General features: G+C 49.5%; 1 protein-coding gene and 1 non-coding gene across 2 annotated transcripts in view; one reads left to right on the top strand and one right to left on the bottom strand.

Moving 5' to 3' along the window:
- Positions 1 to 21,575: 21,575 nt before the first annotated feature.
- LOC141077927 (U11 spliceosomal RNA) lies at positions 21,576 to 21,705 on the bottom strand. Its single transcript, XR_012227622.1, has one exon. It is a non-coding gene; the product is annotated as a U11 spliceosomal RNA (small nuclear RNA).
- A 336-nt stretch (positions 21,706 to 22,041) lies between these two features.
- TAF12 (TATA-box binding protein associated factor 12) overlaps positions 22,042 to 23,185 on the top strand; it is a 57,057-nt gene continuing 55,913 nt past the window's right edge. The window contains exon 1 of the mRNA XM_073564068.1: positions 22,042 to 22,177. The gene's annotated coding sequence lies outside the window, so the exon portion shown is untranslated. The remainder of the gene's footprint in view (positions 22,178 to 23,185) is intronic.

The raw sequence follows: 23,185 nt of genomic DNA, 5'->3' as shown, positions 1-23,185 counted from the left end.
GTCACTACTTACCTTTCGAGCCCCGACGTGTGCCCAAACAGTAGTTTTCTCCCACATGTGGGGTATCAGTGTACTCAGGACAAATTGGACAACAACTTTTGGGGTTCAATTTCTGTTACCCTTGGGAAAATTAAAAATTGGGGACTAAGAAATAATTTTTGTGGAAAAAAAACTATTTTTTTTACACCCGGGCATTATAAACTTTAGCGAAATACTTGGGGGTTCAAAGTGCTCACCACACATCTAGATAAGTTGCTTTGGGGGTCTAGTTTCCAAAATGGCATCACTTGTGGGGGGTTTCTACTGTTTAGGCACATAAGGGGCTCTGCAAACGGAACATGACGCCCGCAGACCATTCCATCAAAGTCTGCCTTCCAAAACGTCACTATGTAACGCCGGTGTGTTTGTACCTTGTTTCCCAGGCGTTACTCTGCATGTCTCTGCATTAACCCTTTGCTCCTTTCCCCCTAACTAGCAGGGATACTGGTGTCCTTTGCAATGCTGATTTGTGTCTGGATGTGCTTAGGGTGCGCGCAGCCACACCTCCCCTGCTTTGATGAGGAATGGGTGTGTAATAGAATTTCTGCTCCAGCCTATCGCTGTGAGGCAGCTGCTATATAAAGTTTCCCTGCCTTGTGGGGCATTGCCAGAGCACTGCCTTATGTCTCTGTGTCTTGCCATGTCTGTGTGGTGTTCAGCACCTGTCCTGCATGCCTGCAGTTCTAGGTGAGCTGATGCCTGTCTTGCTGCCCTCCAGGAGGCAGAATATCCTGGCCCTTGTTCCTGTCCGCCCTCCAGGAGGCAGAATATCCTGGCCCTTGTTCCTGTCTGCCCCCGAGGAGGCAGAATATCCTGGCCCTTGTTCCTGTCCGCCCTCCAGGAGGCAGAATATCCTGGTCACTGTGCTATTGTTTGGAGTCTTGCCTTGTACCCGTTCCTGGTGTGTCCTGTTTCCTGAATCCTGGATCTTGGATCTGCTCCTATACCTGACCCTGTCTGAACTGTGTCCTCTGTGTTATGTTCCTGAGGTCCTTCTGTGTCTTGAACCCTGTGCCCAGTGACTGTGACTGTTTGCTACCTGAATTTCTGTGATCTAACCTGGGTTCATCTTGGAAGTAGGAGCCTGGTCTGCCCACTGAGTTTCTGCTACTCTCTGCTCAGCTTGTTATTCGGTGCAATCCCCGGCCGGTCCCAGTCCAACCCGGCCGGGCTTGCTCCAGACCGCTTGGGTTCCTTTTTAGGTGACTGCCAAGATGTCCGGAGCCTGATGACCGTGGCCTCTCGTCCGGAGCCCGATGTCCGCGGTCCGATGTCCTGTGTCTGATGACCACTTCCAGATGTGCTGTGCCTGATGTTCTCCGCCAGATGTCCTGATCCTATGCTTCCCTGCCCGATGTCCAGAGCCTGCAGATCGCTGCCAGAGGTCCGGAGCCTGATGACTGCATTCTGATGACCTGTCTGAGACCTGATGTCCTGATGTCTGCCTGGTGTCCAGATGTCCTGCCTGAGACCTGATGCCCACCTGATGTCCTGATGTCCAGTCCGTGTTCCTGATGTCCAGTCCGTGTTCCTGATGTCCAGGCTATGTTCCTGATGTCCAGTCCCTGTTCCTGATGTCCAGTCTGTGGTCTTGGTCATCCAGCCTGTGTCCAAATGTCTAGTCCATGGTCCTGGTGGTCCAACCTGTGTTCCAGAGTCGGCCCTGCCTGTGTTCCTGGAGAGTCTCCAGCCTTTTTTCCCGGTCACGGCTCTGTCTGGATCTAACCAGCTGATGACCTATGTTGCCATGCTGGAGTTCCTGTTCCTGTCCTGCCTGTGTCCCAATGTTCTGCCGGTTCCCTGAGGTCCCCTGTGATGACCTCTCTCCTGAATCGGTGTCTGATGTTCTCCTGCTGAGCCTGTGTAATACCTGAGGCCTGAGAGAGAGGCCGTCCTAGTCTGCCCGTGCCAGATGACCCTGGACTGCATCAACCCGTGTTGACCCCTGCCATCGTCTGAAGTCTGTCTGAGGTCAGTGTCTGATGTTCTTCTGCTGAGCTTGTGCTACGCCTGACGCCTGAGAGAGAGGCCGCCCTAGTATGCCCGTGCCAGACAACCCTGGACTGCATCAACCCATGATGTCCTCCTGCCTTCGTCTGTTATCCTGATATGTGTACCCTTCCCTGATGTGCAGAACCGAGAGCCTGGCATCATTATGTTTCGTTCATGTACTATGTTTGTTTTTGAGTAAACTCTATGTCTTAATACCTGAAGTTGTGCGGTGTCATGTCGTTCTTCCACCTAGTCCACATGCTCAGCTGCCACAGATCCTGCTCGCTGCCCTTCCCTAGTCTGGGTAGGTGCAGGTTACTCTGTGGTCCAGTGGGTCCACATTCCGTCCCCACCTGGGATGCTCGGCCCACATCGGCGTGGTCGGTCGACGTGGAGGCGCCGGCTAGGCCGCGTCCGCGGTCACAGTCGTGACACACTACTTCCCTTTCGAGCCCCGACGTGTTCCCAAACAGTAGTTTTCTCCCACATGTGAGGTATCAGCGTACTCAGGACAAATTGGACAACTTTTGGGGTCCAATTTCTCCTGTTACCCTTGGGAAAACAAAATATTGGGGACTAAATGATCATGTTTGTGGAAAAATATGATTTTTTATTTTCACGCCCGGGCATTATAAACTTTAGCGAAACACTTGGGGGTTCAAAGTGCTCATCACAAATCTAGATAAGTTACTTAGGGGGTCTAGTTTCCAAAATGGGGTCACTTGTGGGGGGTTTCCACTGTTTAGGCACATCAGGCGCTCGTCAAACGCGTCCGATCTCAATTCCAGACAATTTTAGGTTGAAAAAGTCAAACGGCGCTCCTTCTCTTCTGAGCCCTGCCATGTGCCCAAACAGTGGTTCCCCCCTACATATTTGGTATCAGTGTACTCAGGACAAATTGGACAACAACTTTTGGGGTCCAATTTCTCCTGTTACCCTTGGGAAAATAAAATATTGGGGACTAAATGATCTTGTTTGTGGAAAAAATATGATTTTTTTATTTTGACGCCCGGGCGTTATAAACTTCTGTGAAGCCCTTGGGGGTTCAAAGTGCTCACCACCATCTACTTAAGTTCCTTAGGGGATATAGTTTCCAAAATGGGGTCACTTGTGGGGGGTTTCTACTGTTTAGGCACATCAGGGCCTCTGCAAACGGAACATGATGCCCGCATACCATCCCATCAAAGTCTGCATTCCAAAACGCCACTACTTCCCTTTCGAGCCCTGACGTGTTCCCAAACAGTTGTTTTCTCCCACATGTAGGGTATCAGCTTACTCAGGACAAATTGAACAACAACTTTTGGGGTTCAATTTCTCCTGTTACCCTTGGGAAAATTAAAAATTGGGGACTAAAAAAATCATTTTTGTGGAAAAATTTTATTTTTTTTTCACACCCGGGCATTATAAACTTTAGTGAAACAATTGGGGGTTCAAAGTGCTCACCACACATCTAGATAAGCTCCTTAGGGGGTCTAGTTTCCAAAATGGGGTCACTTAGGCACATAAGGGGCTCTGCAAATGGAACATGACGTCCGCAGACAATTCCATCAAAGTCTGCATTCCAAAACGTCACTACTTAACTTTTGAGCCCAGACGTGTGCCCAAACAGTAGTTTTCTGCCACATGTGGGGTATCAGCGTACTCAGGACAAATTGAACAAAAATGTTTGGAGTCCAATTTCTCCTGTGACCCTTGGGAAAATTAAAAATTGTGGACAAAGAAATAATTTTTGTGGAAAAAAAAAAAAAAATTTCACACCCGGGCATTATAAACTTTAGCGAAACACTTGGGGGTTCAAAGTGCTCACCATACATCTAGATAAGTTCCTTAGGGGTCCAGTTTCCAAAATGGGGTCACTTGTGGGTGGTTTCTACTGTTTAAGCACATCAAGGGCTCTGCAAACGGAACATGATGCCCGCAGACCATTCCATCAAAGTCTGCCTTCCAAAACGTCACTATGTAACGCCGGTGTGTTTGTACCTTGATTCCCAGGCGTTACTCTGCATGTCTCTGCATTAACCCTTTGCTCCTTTCCCCCTAACTAGCAGGGATACTGTTGTCTGTTACCTTTATGGATGCTGCTCAGTTCCCTGCTCCGCTGCGTAGCCGTACATGCATGTGTGGCTCCGTTGCTCTGCATGACCACCTGCTGGTGTGGTACCTGGCTGCCATTGTGGAAAGCTATCCGTGGATTTCTAGGTCCTCTGCATGGGGTATGGCTTATCACGTGTGTTCAGGCTTGCAGCTCTGCCAGGTGTCCTTTGCAATGCTGATTTGTGTCTGGCTGTGCTTAGGGTGCGCGCAGCCACACTTCCCCTGCTTTTATGAGGAATGGGTGTGTAATAGAATTGCTGCTCCAGCCTATCGCTGTGAGGCAGCTGCTATATAAAGTTTCACTGCCTTGTGGGGTGTTGCCAGAGCACCGCCTTATGTCTCTGTGTCTTGCCATGTCTGTGTGGTGTTCAGCACCTGTCCTGCTTGCCTGCAGTTCTAGGTGAGGTGATGCCTGTCTTGCTGCCCTCTAGGAGGCAGAATATCCTGGTTCTTGTTCCTGTCCGCCCTCCAGGAGGCAGAATATCCTGGCCCTTGTTCCTGTCTGCCCCCCAGGAGGCAGAATATCCTGGCCCTTGTTCCTGTCCACCCTCCAGGAGGCAGAATATCCTGGTCCCTGTGCTATTGTTTGGAGTCTTGCCTTGTACCCGTTCCTGTTGTGTCCTGTTTCCTGAATCCTGGATCTGCTCCTGTACCTGACCCTGTCTGAACTGTGTCCTCTGTGTTATGTTCCGGAGGTCTTTCTGTGTCTTGAACCCAGTGACTGTGACTGTTTGCTACCTGAATTTCTGTGATCTAACCTGGATTCATCTTGGAAGTAGGAGCCTGGTCTGCCCACTGAGTTTCTGCTACTCTGTGCTCAACTTGTTATTTGGTGCAATCCCCGGCCGGTCCCAGTCCAACCCGGCCGGGCTTGCACCAGACCGCTTGGGTTCCTTTTTAGGTCACTGCCAGATGTCCAGAGCCTGATGACCGTGGCCTCTCGTCGGGAGCCTGATGTCCGCGGTCCGATGTTTGATGACCACTTCCAGATGTGTTATGCCTGATGTCCTCCGCCAGATGTCCTGATCCTATGCTTCCCTGCCCGATCGCGGCTAGAGGTCCGGAGCCTGATGACTGCGTCCTGATGTCCTGATGACCTGTCTGAGACCTGATGTCCTGATGTCCACCAGGTGTCCTGATGCCCTGCCTGAGATCCGATGTCCTGATGTCCTGCCTGGTGTCCTGATGTCCTTCCTGAGACCTGATGCCCACCTGATGTCCTGATGTTCTGTCCGTGTTCCTGATGTCCAGTCAGTGTTCCTGATGACCAGTCCATGTTCTTGATGTCCAGTCCATGTTACTAATGTCCAGTCTGTGGTCCTGATCATCCAGCCTGTGTCCAGATGTCAGGTCCTTTGTCCTGGTGGTCCAGCCTGTGTTCCAGAGTTGGTCCCGCATGTGTTCCTGGAGTGTCTCCAGTCTTGTTTCCCGGTGACGGCTCTGCCTGGATCTAACCAGCCGATGACGTATGTTGCCATGCCGGAGTTCTCGTTCCTGTCCCTGCCTGTGTCCCGATGTTCCACCGATTCCCTGAGGTCCCCTTGCGATGACCTCTGTCCTGGATCGGTGTCTGATGTTCTACTGCTGAGCCTGTGCTATGCCTGAGGCCTGAGAGAGAGGCCGTCCTAGTCTGCCCATGCCAGATGACCCTGAACTGCATCAACTCGTGTTGACCCCTGCCATCGTCTGAAGTCTGTCTGAGGTCGGTGTCTGATGTTCTCCTGCTGAGCCTGTGCTACACCTGACGCCTGAGAGAGAGGCCACCCTAGTATGCCCGTGCCAAACAACCCTGGATATTAGAATCTGCTCAGTTTGTGACTATCTGCCCTTTTTTTGTAGTGTTCTGGCTGCTGGTCTTTTTCCCCTGGTGCTGGGTTTGCCTTTGGTCAGGTGATTGTATCACCCTTTATTAGCTTGCACCTGTCTCCCATTCCTTGCTGGACAACAGTGTTAATCCGCTTGAAGTCTGGCTTAGAGCTTTGCTTTCTGTGTGTTTAACTAGTGCACTTCTGGGAACCCCGGTTCTGCTAGTCTCAGTTTCTGTTTTCAGTTTGTTTCTGCAGCCTTCTTTGTGTTTTCTGTTAGGAGGTGACCCGTTTTTGTACCCAGCCCTTATATCTTTCAGGGACCCCCTTCCCCCTATCTATAGGTCTTCGCTTGATATTAGCCTAGGATCGTCAGTGGGTCTATTCACAAGGAATGGGTCGCCCACTCCATCGTAGGGCATCAGCCTAGCCCCAGTGCAGGGTTAGTTTTCCCCCTCCTACCCTAGTCCTGTGCTCCAGAACTGTAACAAATACACGTGGGTCGCCCTCCCAGGGCTGTGGGGCACTCGGTACCGGGCCGGTGTCAGTGAGATTTGTCACAGCAGCGGTGACCCGGTCCGTGGCCGTGGTAATGGGGAAATGTAGTTAATGGAATGGAATAGTTCATGACGCCACCTGTGGTGTTTGGCAAGCAAGATGTTAAGCCAACGCTGCATGCAGATCCTCTGGGGCTGATGGTGTGGTGCAGCATAGATGGTGTAGCTCCTCACAGGTGAAGCTGTAACCCCAGGGCAGTGTAATTGCAATAGATGAGAATAGGCGCAGGCAGTGTGAGAAATGCTGGTACCCAGATGTAGCAGTGCTGACGGTGTTAGCGCACAAATGAATGAATGGGCTTGCAGTTCCAAAGCTTTACTTACAGTCCATGGTACACACTGGTGCCTGCCTCCGTGCTGTGTCCTCCGGGGCAGAGACTCAATCAACCTCCCGGGCAAGTCAGGATTCTCCTCTCCAACACTCCGACAACATGTACCTTTCCTGAACGACTCCTCTATTCGCCTTAAGGTGTGAAGAGCTCCAGTACCGTGGTACTCTGGAATTCCTCCTGTCAGATGTTCCTAACAACTCTACTCGTATGGCAGACAGCTGTAGCCTCTCTCGGGGACTCCCTTCTCCGGAGTCCTGGCTCTCTATTCAGTTGCTGTTGTGCCCCAAGTCTTAGATGGGAGTAGTGCATTTACAGCCAACTACTCCACCGGTGTCTGCTGCAGAACCATAAGTCTCCATACAACCTCAGGGACCGGGCCCCGGCCTTGCGCTGAGAACCTATAGGCAGGGTTCCTCTTCCAACCCACGTCTCCTCTCTGTTCTCCTACTCCTTCGTTCCGCACTGTTCTTTCTCTCTCTTATGGAAGCTTAGGTTGCAGTTCTACGTCTTTCTCCTCCTGTTCCTTTCCCGTGCCAGCTGGCTCAGATCACTGAGGCAGCTGCAGCACTCCTTCCTCCATCCCTCTTTCCAGGGATCCCCACTCCTCCCGAGTGGCTTCCTTCCTCACTGACCTTCTGTCAGACTGAACCCCTAATCCTACACTTTCCCACTCTTTTATATATCTCAACTCCACCCACCTCCCAGCACATCCAGTGTTCCATGCAGGGAACCACCAGAGGTGCTCTGCTACTCTCTAAGCACTGAGCCGCAATGTGGTTGTGCAGAACTACCCTGCTGTGTGGGATGAGAGTGTTGGAGTGTGGAAAGGAGTTCCCAACTTACCTAGGTGCTGGGGCACTACACCTTAGGAGAAGATGCAGTACCTCTGTGGCGACTGAGCCTCAGGGGCCCCACATAGCCCCCCGTTAAACACAGCACGTCTGCAGGCTGCAAGACAACAAAGTTGACAGTACAGGAACATACAAAATTTTAGAATGCTGCATAAACAATTCTTATACTAAACTTCCTAGTATAGGAGGTACTTATTCTTGAACGTTACAAACAATTCTTATTTAACTATCTAAATTTCAAGTCAAAAAGTGCAATTTTTCATTCTAAGTGCTATTATCTGTGACTCACTATCACTTCAGTATTATTCAGCTTTTCCTTCTCTAGTACACATTTCTTGATCATTTTTCTATTTTCACTGTCTTTTCTAGACGCAAGACGCTGACCGCAAGTACCTGGTCCGTCACCTGTCTACTTTCAATTCTTTATTCTTAATTCTGTATCAAAACATTCTCAATTCTCTGTAAAAGCCGTTTCTCAGTTACTAATACTCTTATAAAACACATTATCAACAATAAAACATTTCAAAGATTCTTGTAAGTGCTGGACACCGCTCCCAGCTGGGATCTCTTGCAGTGCCCTTTGAGGTAGACATCATCTTCGAAAAGTGTCCATGCAAAACATCATCTTCGCAAAGTGTCCTTATGTAAAACCAAGAGAAAGCACCTAAAGAGGCGCAAACTATTTACAAGAGAGTTTGTGATACACTCCAAGTTCATGATCATTGTAGTTCAAAATTGAAGAACGCTGCCAGAAAAACACGATAACCAACAAAAAATAGAAACAGGCACAACGGTGCAAACAAACCCTCCTGGGTAATGAGATTTTGAAAGTTTTCTAATTGTGGTCCCCTCCTGGGGTTCTGGAAGCCGAACTGGAACTGTCCTCATCCTGATTCTGGTTTCTCGTTAACCGCATGTACTCTGCTTCCCACAGGGAGAGATAGGGACTGGTTGGGGTAATTGAAAGGGCCATAGAAACGTCCACTACTGTTGGCGATTCAGCCAGTGCCGTCACCAGTTCCTCTGGATCCAACTCCTCGGTGTCCATTGGGACATCAGTCAGTGGTACTGCAGTCAGGGATCGTCGGCTGAGGTCAACTGGTCCATTCCTATCCAGGGGTTCTGCTCCCAAAGCTAGGGTCAACCCAGGGGCAGTATTCATACCTGGCATTTCCAGCTGCGTTTCCGGCTCTGGTACCGGGTGGTAGATAGCAGCAGCCGCAACTCCCGAGGTGACAGGTGGGATGGGCCGCAGTTGGATCCGTGCTGGGGCCAGGCCGGCCTCAGCCGGGGTCGTCGATGGAGGTCGGTACAGCCACGCCCAGTCCGGGCTGGGGGGCGGTCCCGGCCCTCTGTTCTGCTCCAGAGCCCTCATGTATCTTCTCCAAACGGGACTCACCCAATGGCAGTATCGGGTGTGCGGTGGTGGCGGCCGCTGCTGAGGATGTATCAGTGGTCGCAGCCTCCGCGTGGGTGGCCTAGGGGCGAGTGACCTCTCCTCCCCCTGTTCTTCTGACTTCTCGTCTTTTCATCATGGCATTCTGGCGTTCTTCCTGCCTCGGCCCCTTTCCCGCCACTGGCTTCTTCTGCCCCTCCTTCCGGGGGCGGCGTCTTCTTCCAGCGCCTCCATACCAAGCCAGTTTACGAACCCCTCGGGGGGTGGGCCATGTCGCTGTCACATAGTAATTCAGGCAGGGAAGGCCCAATACTCTTCACGGTGTTTTTCTAGGACCTCCCATCTCTTCACGCCCTTCTTCTCCGTGCCAGCGGCCATTTCTAATGTCCATTTTACAGTCTATCAAATCAGGTCTTCTGCATATTTTCAAAAGTATAAGTCTCACAAATTTCAGGCGCACAGAACCCGATGGTATCGGGTCTCGTCATCTTGTTCGTGACGCCAAAATTGGGTCACCCTCCCAGGGCTGTGGGGTACTCGGTACCGGGCCGGTGTCAGTGGGATGTGTCACAGCAGCGGTGACCCGGTCCGTGGCCCTGGTCGCCCAAGTAATGGGGAAATGTAGTTAATGGAATGGAATAGTTTGTGACACCACCTGTGGTGTTTGGCAAGCAAGATGTTAAGCCAACGCTGCGTGCAGATCCTCTGGGGCTGATGGTGTGGTGCAGCATAGATGGTGTAGCTCCCCACAGGTGAAGCTGTAACCCCAGGGCAGTGCAATTGCAATAGATGAGAATAGGCGCAGGCTGTCTGAGGACTGCTGGTACCCAGATTTAGCAGTGCTGACGGTGTCAGCGCACAAATGAATGGAAGACACCAGGGCTTGCAGTTCCAAAGCTTTACTCACAGTCCGTGGTACACACTGGTGCCTGCCTCCGTGCTGTGTCCTCCGGGGCAGAGACTCAATCAACCTCCCGGGCAAGTCAGGATTCTCCTCTCCAACATTCCACCAATATGTACCTTTCCTGAACGACTCCAAAGTATCCATACAACCTCTGTGACCGGGCCCCGACCTTGCGCTGAGAACCTATAGGCAGGGTTCCTCTTCCAACCCACGTCTCCTCTCTGTTCTCCTACTCCTTCGTTCCGCACTGTTCTTTCTCTCTCTTATGGAAGCTTAGGTTGCAGTTCTACGTCTTTCTCCTTCTGTTCCTTTCCCGTGCCAGCTGGCTCAGATCACTGAGGCAGCTGCAGCACTCCTTCCTCCATCCCTCTTTCCAGGGATCCCCACTCCTCCCGAGTGGCTTCCTTCCTCACTGACCTTCTGTCAGACTGAACCCCTAATCCTACACTTTCCCACTCTTTTATATATCTCAACTCCACCCACCTCCCAGCACATCCAGTGTTCCATGCAGGGAACCACCAGAGGTGCTCTGCTACTCTCTAAGCACTGAGCCGCAATGTGGTTGTGCAGAACTACCCTGTTGTGTGGCATGAGAGTGTTGGAGTGTGGAAATGAGTTCCCAACTTACCTAGGTGGTGGGGCACTATACCTTAGGAGAAGGTCTATTACCTCTGTGGCGACTGAGCCTCAGGGGCGCCACACACGTTTATTACAACTCAAATAGCATCGGCATCCCATTATTTAGAGTATTGCTTCCTCAACATAGATACAGTAACTGTGCAGAGTCAGTTTTCCCCATCCTACCCTAGTCCTGTGCTAGAATATAATTGTAGCACACATAATATATACTTGGAAGGAGGGAACAAAAACCGTCTCCCTTAAATATAAATACGTCAATCCACAATGCTAATGGTATTAGACTAATGCGGACAAACTGCAAACTAAATAGAGAGCACATAGAAGAACATGCAGTCAAATAGTCCATAAAACTTCACTTTTATTTAATATCTCATATAAAATGGACAACAAGGTGTAAGGGAGAAGGGGACAGGTGAGATGCATGCACTCAATGGCACACAGATACCGGACTTATAACCCCACAAACATATCACAGCAAATCACATCATAGGGCTGATATACAACAGTGTGCACATGCAGCGGCATAGTGAAAATCATGAAGCAAGTGCTTAAGTCCAAAATGACAGATAGATTGCCCGAGGGCAATCTGATTAAATATATTACTTTAATGCTGGGAAAGCAGGGGGGAGGCCGGTGTGCCCCCGGGTTTCCACTCACTGTGAATATGGAGCACCAGGAATCTTTAGATTTGTTTGTACTTGATAAATTGCCTTTTCCAGTCGTCCTGGGGTTGCCCTGGTTGAAAGTGCACAATCCTGTGTTGGACTGGTCATCAAATACTATAAGATCCTGGGGTCAGGGGTGTTATGGGAAATGTTGTGATGTACACATCGCTGCGGTAGTGAAAAATGAGCTACCTGAACCCATTCAGGAATTCTGGAAAGTATTTTCTGAAGTTGAGTCACAAGCTCTGCCACCGCATAGAGACTACGATTGCACTATTGAGTTCGTCCCAGGTGCTACTTTCCCTAAGAGTCGTTTATTTAATCTGACGATCCCCGAGAGGGAGGCCTTAAAGGAATACCTGCAGACTAGTCTTGCTGCAGGTCATATAAGACCCTCCAAGTCCCCTGTGGCCGTGGGATTCTTTTTTGTCAAAAAGAAAGGTGGGGGTCTCAGGCCATGTCTGGATTTCAGGGAGATTAACAAGAGCCGCTGATTCCGGATTTGTTTAACCAATTGGTTGGAGCCAAGTGGTTCTCTAAGATTGATCTCCGTAAGGCATACAATTTGCTGCGAATTAAAGAAGGCGATGAATGGAAGGCAGCCTTTAATACCCCGGAAGGTCATTTTGAGTGTCTAGTAATGCCTTTCGGCCTTACAAGTGCTCCGGCGTTCTTTCAAAATTTCATCAACGACATTTTGAGACCATTGATCGGTAGGAGTGTTATTGTTTATTTGGATGATATTTTGATCTACTTGCCCGATCTGGAGTCTCATTGGCAGAGAGGCCACGAGGGTCTGCAGATTCTGAGAGAGAACTCACTCTTTGCTAAACTGGAGAAATATGAGTTTGCTGTACAGAAAATTAGCTTTTTGGGGTACATTGTTTCCAGTGATGGGTTTGAGATGGACCCGGTGAAGGTTCAGGCGGTATTGGAGTGGCCAAGACCTGAATGCTTGAAGGCAATTCAGAGATTCTTGGGGTTTGCTAATTATTACAGAAAATTCATAAAGAATTGTTCTGTTATCGCCAAAACTTTTACTGATCTGACTAAGAAGGGTGCCAATACTGTCCAACGGTTCCCTGAGGCTGTCAAGGCCTTTGAGCATCTCAAAGAGAAGTTTAGCTCTGCTCCTGTCTTGACCCAGACAGAAGAGACTAAGCCCTTTCTGGTAGAGGTGGATGCCTCATCAGTAGGAGTGGGGGCTGTTCTGTCACAGGAGGGAGAGGATGGAGTACATCCCTGTGCGTTCTTCTCTAAGATATTTTTGGAGGCGGAGCTCAACTACAATATTGGAAACCGAGAATTGCTGGCCATTAAGCTTGCGTTTGAGCATTGGCGACATTTTTTGGAGGGCGCTAGACATCCTATACAAGTTTTTACTGATCACAAGAATCTGATCTATCTGGATGCTGCCAAACGTTTGAATGCTCATCAAGCCAGGTGGGCATTCTTTTTTGCCCGGTTCCGTTTTTCTGTGACAAATATCCCTGGGACAAAGAATGCTAAAGCTGATGCTTTGTCTCGAAGTTTCTCCCCAGCGGTTAATACTGAAAAGGAGGAATCTATTCTGACGAAAGGGGTGGTGGTGGCAGCTTTAGGTTCTGTGTTATGAATGGGTCACCGAGGAGAAAAAAAGCAAAACAAGCTAAGTCACAGAAAACCAGAGAGGTTGGTAACTATGCAGATTGGAGATCCCTGATCCTACCACACAACTAGCAGCAGCCGTGGAGCGTACCTACGATGTTCCTAGACGCTTCGTCACAGCTAGAGGACTAAATAAGCCTGAAGCATGAAAAGGGGAAAACTAACTGCCCCAGAGCAGACCCCAAAGGAATAGATAGCCCCCACACATGTATTGACGGTGAAACAAGATGAAGGCACAAACACAGGCAGGAAAATAGGCTGAGCAAACGAGGGGGCCCAAACTAACTAGAGAGGAAAGGAAAGACATTGTCTGCAACCTGCAAAAAACCCTACAAAAATAATGTCCAACACTTCTGATAGCAAAATTAACCCTGAAGTCACTAGACTTCTCCCACTATATCAGCACTCTGAAATATTCTGAGACAGAGCAAAAAGAGACCAAACTAGTAAGGGACAAAAAGCAAATTGGCCAAATACTGATAAATAAGAGTGGAAATTCAGCACAGCCCCCATCCGGGGCTGGCTGACCACACCAAGAAACTGAATAGACCAACAAAATCAAGTGTGAACATTAGCAGAAAAACTTAGCTTTAGATGACTGGAACAGAGCTGAAAACCAAGAGCTGAACAGCCAGAAGGAATCACAGGCAACTGAATAGGGCGTCGGCTGTCTTAAATCCAATCTGAGACTCCTGAGATCCAATCGTCATCCTCATTCTCAGGTGGCAGATCTCCACCGATCAAATCAGCCTCACTACCTCCTTTTACCACCAGAGGGAGTCTGGAAGGAGAACTCACAACTGGTGAACCAGAGAATGAACTCACAACAGTTCTGAGTTGGAAAATAGCATTCTTAAAGCCCAGGATGCAGCACCAACCAACACTCCATATGGGAAATTATTTGTGCCTAAAGCCCTGAGGAGAGCTTTGTTTACGGAATGTCTTGAGTCTTGTCTCGCGGGTCATCCAAGGATTGCCGAAACGAGAAAGTTGATCGGTCGGAAGTTCTGGTGGCCGGGGTGGCTAAGAGAAATCGTCAAGTGGGTGCGTCAGTGTGCCGTGTGCGCTAGGTCTAAAGCTTCTCATGCTCCAGCGGCAGGGTTGATATGCCCATTAGAGGTTCCTAGTTCCCCATGGATGCATCTTGCAATGGATTTTGTCACCGACCTGCCGGTCTCTGAGGGGTTTTCTGTCATTTGGGTTGTGGTAGACCGGTTTAGTATGATGTGTCATCTGGTCCCGTTCAATAAATTACCCTGTGCTAAGACACTTGCCAGTGCATTTGTGAAAGAGATTGTCAGACTCCATGGTGTCCCCACGGATATTGTCTCCGATAGGAGACCACAGTTTGTGGCTCGATTTTGGCGTGCCTTTTGTGACAGACTTAAGGTTCATTTGTCATTTTCGTCAGGTTATCATGAAGAGTCCAATGGACAGACTGAGAGGAAGAACCAGGACGTTGAGCAGTTTTTGAGATGTTTTGTAGCAGACAATCAGGAGATGTGCTAGGAATATCTACCATTAGCTGAGTTTGCTCTCAATAATCAAACGTCTTCTTCGGCTGGGTATTCTCCTTTTTTCTGTTGTACTGGGAAGCATCCATCTTTCGGTCCTTTTTCTAGGATTGGGGCAGTGGTGCCTGAGGAGGAGAGTTTTTCTGGAAATTTGGAAAGGGTTTGGACCAGTGTATGCCATTATTATTATTATTATTATTATTATTATTTATTGTTATAGCGCCATTTATTCCATGGCGCTTTACATGTGAGGGGGGTATACATAAAAACAAGTACAATAATCTTAAACAATACAAGTCATAACTGGTACAGGAGGAGAGAGGACCCTGCCCGCGAGGGCTCACAATCTTCAAGGGATGGGTGATAATACAGTAGGCGAGGGTAGAGCTGGTCGTGCAGCGGTTTGGTCGATCGGTGGTTACTGCAGGTTATAGGCTTGTCGGAAGAGGTGGGTCTTCAGGCTCTTTTTGAAGGTTTCGATGGTAGGTGAGAGTCTGATATGTTGTGGTAGAGAGTTCCAGAGTAGGGGTGATGCGCGAGAGAAATCTTGTATGCGATTGTGGGAAGAGGAGATAAGAGGGGAGTAGAGAAGGAGATCTTGTGAGGATCGGAGGTTGCGTGCAGGAAAGTACCGGGAGACGAGGTCACAGATGTATGGAGGAGACAAGTTGTGGATGGCTTTGTATGTCATGGTTAGGGTTTTGTAATGGAGTCTCTGGGCAATTGGGAGCCAGTGAAGGGATTGACAGAGGGGAGAAGCTGGGGAATAGCGGGGGGACAGGTGGATTAGCCGGGCAGCAGAGTTTAGAATAGATTGGAGGGGTGCGAGAGTGTTTGAGGGGAGGCCGCAGAGCATGAGGTTGCAGTAGTCAAGGCGAGAGATGATGAGGGCATGGACTAGGGTTTTTGCAGATTCTTGGGTGAGGAATGAACGGATGCGTGAAATATTTTTGAGTTGAAGTCGGCAGGAAGTGGAAAGGGTTTGGATATGTAGTTTGAAGGAGAGATCAGCATCAAGGATTACTCCGAGGCAGCGAGCTTGTGGGACTGGGGAGAGTGGGCAGTCATTTACTGTAATTGATAGGTTCGTAGGGGGGGTCACGTGAGATGGGGGAAAGATGATGAATTCTGTTTTGTCCATGTTGAGTTTCAGATATCTAGTGGAGAAGAAGGATGAAATAGTGGACAGACATTGAGGGATTCTGGTTAGTAGGGAGGTGATATCTGGTCCAGAGATGTAGATCTGTGTGTCATCAGCATAAAGATGATACTGAAAGCCATGAGATTCTATGAGCTGTCCCAGGCCAAAGGTGTAAATAGAGAACAGCAGGGGCCCTAGGACTGAACCTTGTGGGACTCCGACAGATAGGGGGCGAGGTGAGGAGGTGGTGTGTGAGTGGGAGACGCTGAATGTCCGGTCTGTTAGGTATGATGAGATCCAGGAGAGGGCCAAGTCTGTGATGCCGAGGGATGAGAGGGTCTGTAATAATAGGGAATGGTCCACTGTGTCAAAGGCAGCCGACAGGTCCAGGAGGAGGAGGACAGAGTAGTGTCGCTTGCTCTTGGCAGTTAAGAGGTCATTGGTGACCTTAGTAAGGGCAGTTTCAGTGGAGTGGTGTGACCGGAAGCCAGATTGTAAGCGGTCGAAGAGGGAGCAAGAAGAGAGATGGGAGGACAGTTCAAGGTAGACGTGTTGTTCCAGTAGCTTGGAGGCGTATGGGAGAAGTGATATAGGGCGATAGCTAGATGCAGAGGATGGGTCAAGAGAGGGCTTTTTGAGGATAGGTGTGATGGAGGCATGTTTAAAGCTTGAGGGGAAAACACCAGTTGTTAGTGATAGGTTGAAGAGATGGGTTAGGGTTGGGATGAAGACTGTGGTGAGGTTTGGGATGAAGTGGGATGGGATCGGGTCGAGTGCACAGGTGGTGAGATGTGATCTTGAGAGTAGAGTGGAGAGTCGATCTTCTGTAATGGTGGAGAAGTTGGTTTTGAAGGTGGAGGGCTGGGAAGTCGGGAGGAAGGGCTCTGGGGGTTGTTGACCAAAACTGTCCCTGATGTTATCAATTTTCTGCTTGAAAAATGAGGCAAAGTCTTCAGCTGAGATGAGTGGGGAGGGAGAAGGTGCTGGGGGGCGGAGGAGAGAATTGAAGGTGTTGAATAACTGTTTAGGGTTGTGAGACAGGGAGGATATGAGAGATGAGAAGTAGGTTTGTTTAGCTGTGGCGAGTGTGGTCTTGAAAGTAGTGAGGGACTGTTTGAATGCGATGAAATGCTCGTTGGAGTGGGATCTTTTCCATCTGCGCTCAGCAGCCCTGGAAGCTCGCCTCAGCTCTTTGGTCAGGCTGGTGTGCCAGGGCTGTCTGTTGATTTTGCGAGTTTTGGTATGTGTAAGTGGGGCAGCGGATTCCAAAGCTACAGCTATTGTGGTGTTATATAGAGCGGCAGCGTCATCCGCATTGTGTAAGGAACTTATATCTGTAAGAGGGAGGAGGGATTCGGAGAATGAGTGTAGGTCAAGGTGTTTAAGATTCCTGCGAGGGTGTGAAAGTTTGTGGGGTGGGGATTGTAGACATGGAGTGAAGAGGGAAGAGAATGTGAGCAGGTTGTGGTCAGAGAGAGGAAGAGGTGAGTTAGAGAGGTTAGATAGGGAGCAGAGGCGGGTGAAGATGAGGGCCAGTGTGTGGCCATCTTTGTGGGTGGCTGTAGAAGACCATTGAGTGAGGCCGAAGGAGGAAGTGAGAGATAGAAGTTTAGTGGCAGCTGAGAGGGAAGTGTCAATGGGGATGTTGAAGTCGCCCATGATGATAGTAGGGATGTCCGCGGAAAGGAAATGAAGTAACCAGGTGGTGAAGTGGTCAAAGAAGGTGGTGGCTGGCCCTGGGGGGCGGTAGATGACAGCCAGTTGGAGGTTGGAGGGGGAGTAGATGCGCACAGAGTGCACCTCAAAGGAAGGGAGGGTAACAGAGGGTGGCAGTGGGATTGGGGTGAAGGAGCAGGTATCTGACAGGAGAAAACCAACTCCTCCACCATGTTTGCTGCTGGGGCGGGGGGTGTGAGAAAGGTGGAAGCCGCCATACGAAAGTGCAGCAGGAGAGGCTGTGTCAGAAGGGGTGAGCCAGGTTTCGGTGATGGCGAGGAAGGAGAGTTTGGTAGTAACAAAAAGATCATGGATGTAGGAAAGCTTGTTGCAGACAGAGCGAGCGTTCCACAGAGCTCCTGTTAGTGGGACTGGGGAAGCGGGGGCTGGGTGAATGGGTATAAGGTTGGAGAGGTTACGGAAGGTTGTGATAGAGCGTGGATGGGAGGTAGAAATGACTGTGGGAATGTGGTGAGGAGGACCAGGATTTGGAGAGATATCACCAGCAGTGAGAAGGAGCAGAGAAAGTGTTAGCAGGTGGGAGCAGGAGAGGGCATGAGGGGGCTGTCTGTGTTTGGAGACAGAGGATTGTATGTTAAGGAACAGTTTTGAGGCGGAGGTGAGGTGGATGGGGAGGATTGAAGAAGAGATGAACAGTTCCTTACTAGGAGTAGGGATTAGGGGAATTAGCAGAAAGTGAAGGATTATTGGGGTGAAAGTGAAAACAAACAGAAACATTGTTTACAGTGACTGTGTCCAGTTACCTTCAGTTCCCTTCTGGTTCAATTCTGGTTTTAATTCTTAAATTAATCTTCACACTTCTAGCACACACTTATAGGAAATCACAATGCAGACTGAAGTCTATGCAGACTTGTACTCTGCAATATATGTACAACTAAGTGCAGTCAGGTGTGAAGCAGAGAGGAGTGGTCTCTGCTCATCTTGGCCAGACAATTAAGAGTGGACCAGATGTATATGATCAAGCCAGAGTAAACAAGGTCATAAATAACACTGGGGTAAGCTGGGGTTAGCTGAAAGGCATACCATGTGAATGCTAGGTGCAGAGGCAAGTCTATGTGCAAAGCTGGGTGACGCACTGTGTGTCCTTCATAGACAGACAGCAGGAGAGCAGGAGAGCTGGGTGGATGGACATACCATGTGAATGCTAGGTGCAGAGGCAAGTCTATGTGCAAAGCTGGGTGACGCACTGTGTGTCCTTCATAGACAGACAGCAGGAGAGCAGGAGAGCTGGGTGGATGGACATACCATGTGAATGCTAGGTGCAGAGGCAAGTCTATGTGCAAAGCTGGGTGACGCACTGTGTGTCCTTCATAGACAGACAGCAGGAGAGCAGGAGAGCTGGGTGGATGGACATACCATGTGAATGCTAGGTGCAGAGGCAAGTCTATGTGCAAAGCTGGGTGACGCACTGTGTGTCCTTCATAGGCCGTATGCCATAATCTGAATCAGGCGAATAGGAGGTCTAAGAAATATTTTGACAAGAAAAGAAGGGAGGCGAGGTTTGTTGTTGGGGATATGGTTTGGTTGTCCTCTAAGGATCTGCATTTAAAAATCCCTTCCAAAAAATTCGGGCCTAAGTTTGTTGGACCCTTCAAAGTAGTTCAGATTGTCAACTCGGCAGCGGTCAAATTGGACATTCCTTTGTCCTGGAAAATCAATTCCATTTTTCATGTATCTTTGCTGAAGAAAACTGACACACCTGATAAGGTGGCTATGCCGTCTGCTCCTCCAATTGATGAGGACTGTGAGTTTGAGATTTCACGCATTCTTGATTCCAGGTGGCACAGAAGAGGCTTACAGTATCTTGTGTCCTGGAAGGGTTTTGGTCCCGAGGACAATTCCTGGGTGAAAGCTGTGGACGTCTCAGCCTCAAGATTAATTAAGGCTTTTCACAGATTTCCGAATAAGGTTCGGCCTAGAGGATCCGGGGGATCCTCGCTAAAAGGGAGGTACCGTTAGAATCTGCTCAGTTTGTGACTATCCGCCATTTTCTTGCAGTGTTCCGGCTGCTGGTCTTTTTCCCCTGGTGCTAGGTTTGCCTTTGGGCAGGTGATTGTAGCACCCTTTATTAGCTTGCTCCTGTCTCCCATTCCTTGCTGGACTACAGTGTTAATCTGCTTGAAGTCTGGCTTGGAGCCTTGCTTTGTTTTCTGTGTGTTTAACTAGTGCACTTCTGGGAACCCCGGTTCTGCTAGTCTCAGTTTCTGTTTTCAGTTTGTTTCTGCAGCCTTCTTTGTGTTTTCTGTTAGGAGGTGACCCGTTTTTGTACCCAGTCCTTATATCTTTCAGGGACCCCCTTCCCCTATCTATAGGTCTTCACTTGAGATTAGCCTAGGATCGTCGGTGAGTCTATTCACAAGGAATGGGTTGCCCACTCCATCGTAGGGCATCAGCCTAGCCGCAGTGCAAGGTCAGTTTTCCCTTTCCTACCCTAGTCCTGTGCTGCAGAACCGTAACAAAAACACGTTTATTACAACTCAACTAGCATCGGCATCCTATTATTTAGAGTATTGCTTCCTCAAGATAGATACAGTAACTGTGCAGGGTCAGTGTTCCCCCTCCTACACTAGTCCTGTGCTTCAGAACCGTAACACTGGACTGCATCAACCCATGATGTCCTCCTGCCTTCGTCTGTTATCCTGAGATGTGTACCCTTCCCTGATGTACAGAGCCTGGCATTATTATGTTTCGTTCATGTACTATGTTTGTCTTTGAGTAAACTCTATGTCTTAATACCTGAAGTTGTGCGGGGTCATGTCGTTCTGCCACCTCGTCCACATGCTCAGCTGCCAAAGATCCTGCTCGCTGCCCTTCCCTAGTCTGGGTAGGTTCAGGTTACTCTGTGGTCCACTGGGTCCACATTCCGTCCCCACCTGGGATGCTCGGCTCACATCGGCGTGGTCGGTCGACGTGGAGGCGCCGGTTGGGCCACATCCGCGGTCACAGTCATAACACACTACTACTACTTTAGCAAAACACTTGGGGGTTCAAAGTGCTCACCACACATCTAGATAAGTTCCTTAGGGGGGTCTAGTTTCCAAAATGGGGTCAATTGTGGGGAGTTTCCACTGTTTAAGCACATTAGGCGCTCGTCAAACGCGACCTGGCGTCCGATCTCAATTCCAGACAATTTTAGGCTGAAAAAGTCAAACGGCGCTCCTTCCCTTCTGAGCCCTGCCATGTGCCCAAACAGTGGTCCCCCCCCCCACATATTGGGTATCAGCGTACTCAGGACAAATTGGACAACAACTTTTGGGGTCCAATTTCTCCTGTTACCCTTGGGAAAACAAAATATTGGGGACTAAATGATCATGTTTGTGGAAAAAATATGATTTTTTATTTTCACGCCCGGGCATTATAAGCTTCTGTGAAGCCCTTGGGGGTTCAAAGTTCTCACCACACATCTAGATAAATTCCTTAGGGGGTGTAGTTTCCAAAATGGGGTCACTTGTGGGGGGTTTCCACTGTTTTGGCACATCAGGCGCTCGTCGAACGCGACATGGCGTTCGATCTCAATTCCAGACAATTTTAGGTTGAAAAAGTCAAACGGCGCTCCTTCCCTTCTGAGCTCTGCCACGCGCCCAAACAGTGGTCCCCCCCACATATCAGGTATCAGCGTACTCAGGACAAATTGAACAACAACTTTTGGGGTCCAATTTCTCCTGTTACCCTTGGGAAAATAAAAAAATTTTTGCTAGTCATTTTTGTGACTAAAAAGTTGAATGTTCATTTTTTCCTTCCACATTGCTTCAGTTTCTGTGAAGCATGTAAATGGTTAATAATCTTCTTGAATGTGGTTTTGAGCACCTTGAGGGGTGCAGTTTTTAGAATGGTGTCACTTTTGGGTATTTTCTGCCATATAGACCCCTCAAAGTGGCTTCAAATGTGAGGTGGTCCCTAAAAAAATGGTTTTGTAAATTGTGTTGTAAAAATGAGAAATCGCTGGTCAAATTTTGTAACAAAATTTTGGTTCCCAAATTGTGCTGATGTAAAGTAAACATGCGGGAAATGTTACTTATTAAGTATTTTGTGTCCCATATCTCTGATTTAAGGGCATGAAAATTCAAAGTTGGAAAATTGCGAAACTTTCAAAATTTTCGCCAAATTTCCATTTTTTTTTTTAAATTGGCCCGGTCATTAACATGCAAACCACCCTTGGCGGTAAAAGGGTTAATTAAACTGAACGATCGGACGGTGGTCTGATACCAGAGATGCAGCCACTATGTAGCGGTTATCTCTACTTCTGCTCTTTACCAAGTAGTGCGGACGCCCGGAGTCACGATCACAAGCAGTCCTGATCACAAAAATTATGCTTTCGAAATCTCTTGATTGTGATTCCGCACCACCATCCCAGTGGACAGTGATGTGCCATGCACGGCACAAGCCCTTTTTACCGGACCGTGCCGCCGCCTAGCTCCTAGCATCCACGGCCTCCTCCTGCAGCTTGTGGCGGTCACACATGTATTCCTGCCGCTGTCCGGCAGTGCAGGCGTTAGTTAGGCAGTGATGTGTGCGCAGAGTGGCGGTGTCATAAGCACATATTAATACTGCGTTGTGGTCACTTATCGCTGCTATTCAAATATATGCAAATACTAGAGCATCATGGGAACCTTGTACGTCACTTACAGCATTACGTCTTGGCGCTCGGAGTCTGAGCTAACTGTTCTGATTGGATGTTGGAAATGAGATGTAAATGATATGCATTTACCTGCTTGTGCCAAGCGTGCACGCCCACAGAGAAGCAAAGTGTAAATAAAGTTATTCAAAGAACAACAACAAAAAAAGTGCTTCGCTAAATTCTCTTCACGCATGCCTAAATAGACGAGCTCGTGACGTATTTCCGGTCGGTGAGAAAGCGGAGTAGGTGAGTACGCGGCGGTGCATGTACCCTGTGGCTGTGCCCGCTCTTCCTTCCGACAGTGTGTGGTGGGGGGTTTGCTGGCTTCAGTAGTATTGCCGCCGCCGTGGTCCTCTGTCAGGGAAGAAAGTTGCTTCCACAGCGGAGAATGGCGAGTGTCCCTGCAGCGGAGTGGCCCGAGCTGTTACGTGCCGCGGCATTATCGCAGTGTCTGAGCGGCGGCATTGCTGCTGACCTCCACCCTATGGCTGCTGCTCTTGTCTGGCAGATCCTCGGATCCCGCACCTGGTGTGCGACCCTTACAGACGCATGGCCGATGTTACCATGGGAACTGAGTCTGTGTGGTGGCGGCATCTCCAGCCACAGGTTCCTCATGGCCCGAGTGTGCGCGGCATGTGCTGCAGTGTAGATCGGAGGCAGTACTTGGCGCTCCTGTGTGTCTCCGGGGGGGGCCCAGGCACTGACACCTGCTGGCCAGCAGCTGCCTAGGGCCCTCACTGCTCCAGGGGCCTCCAGCCAGTGGCATGTCGCTAATAGCGGCACACCCAGCTGCTACGGGGCCCCTGAGTCTAACACTGCGGCTCCGGAGGTGGCCCCCGCAGGGCGGCTAACTCTGAGGGCAATCGGCGGGCAGGGATCCAACACCATCCTGCTTCCTGCCTGACACAGCGCGGCTGGATGACTTCATCGTTCAGAGCACGGCTGTTTCAGAGAGAAAGCTGGCGGGAACGTGCGTAGAGGTGAGTGGTGCTGTCTGCCTTCTCCCCCACCATTGCCAATCTCCAATACACACGCACGCAATGTTGGTGGTGACGGAAAGGACGATGGGGTGGCTGGGGAGAATGTCAAGATGGTTGTGGTGGGGGGAGGCAATGATGGAGGTGTTGGAATGGGCAATGATAGGGGTGGTGGGTGAGAAGGCAATGATGGGGGTGGAGGGGGGTCTTCATTATACCCTATGAGGGCGGCTGCATTATATTTTGTGTGGGTGATGCATTATTATCTCAGGGGGGC

This window comes from Dendrobates tinctorius, unplaced genomic scaffold, assembly GCF_039654945.1.
Source record: "Dendrobates tinctorius isolate UK_male_01 unplaced genomic scaffold, ASM3965494v1 ptg000015l, whole genome shotgun sequence".
Taxonomy (NCBI): Eukaryota; Metazoa; Chordata; class Amphibia; order Anura; family Dendrobatidae; genus Dendrobates; species Dendrobates tinctorius.
The sequence above is the reverse complement of the archived record's forward strand: the minus strand, read 5'-3'. Positions and strand labels throughout refer to the sequence as shown.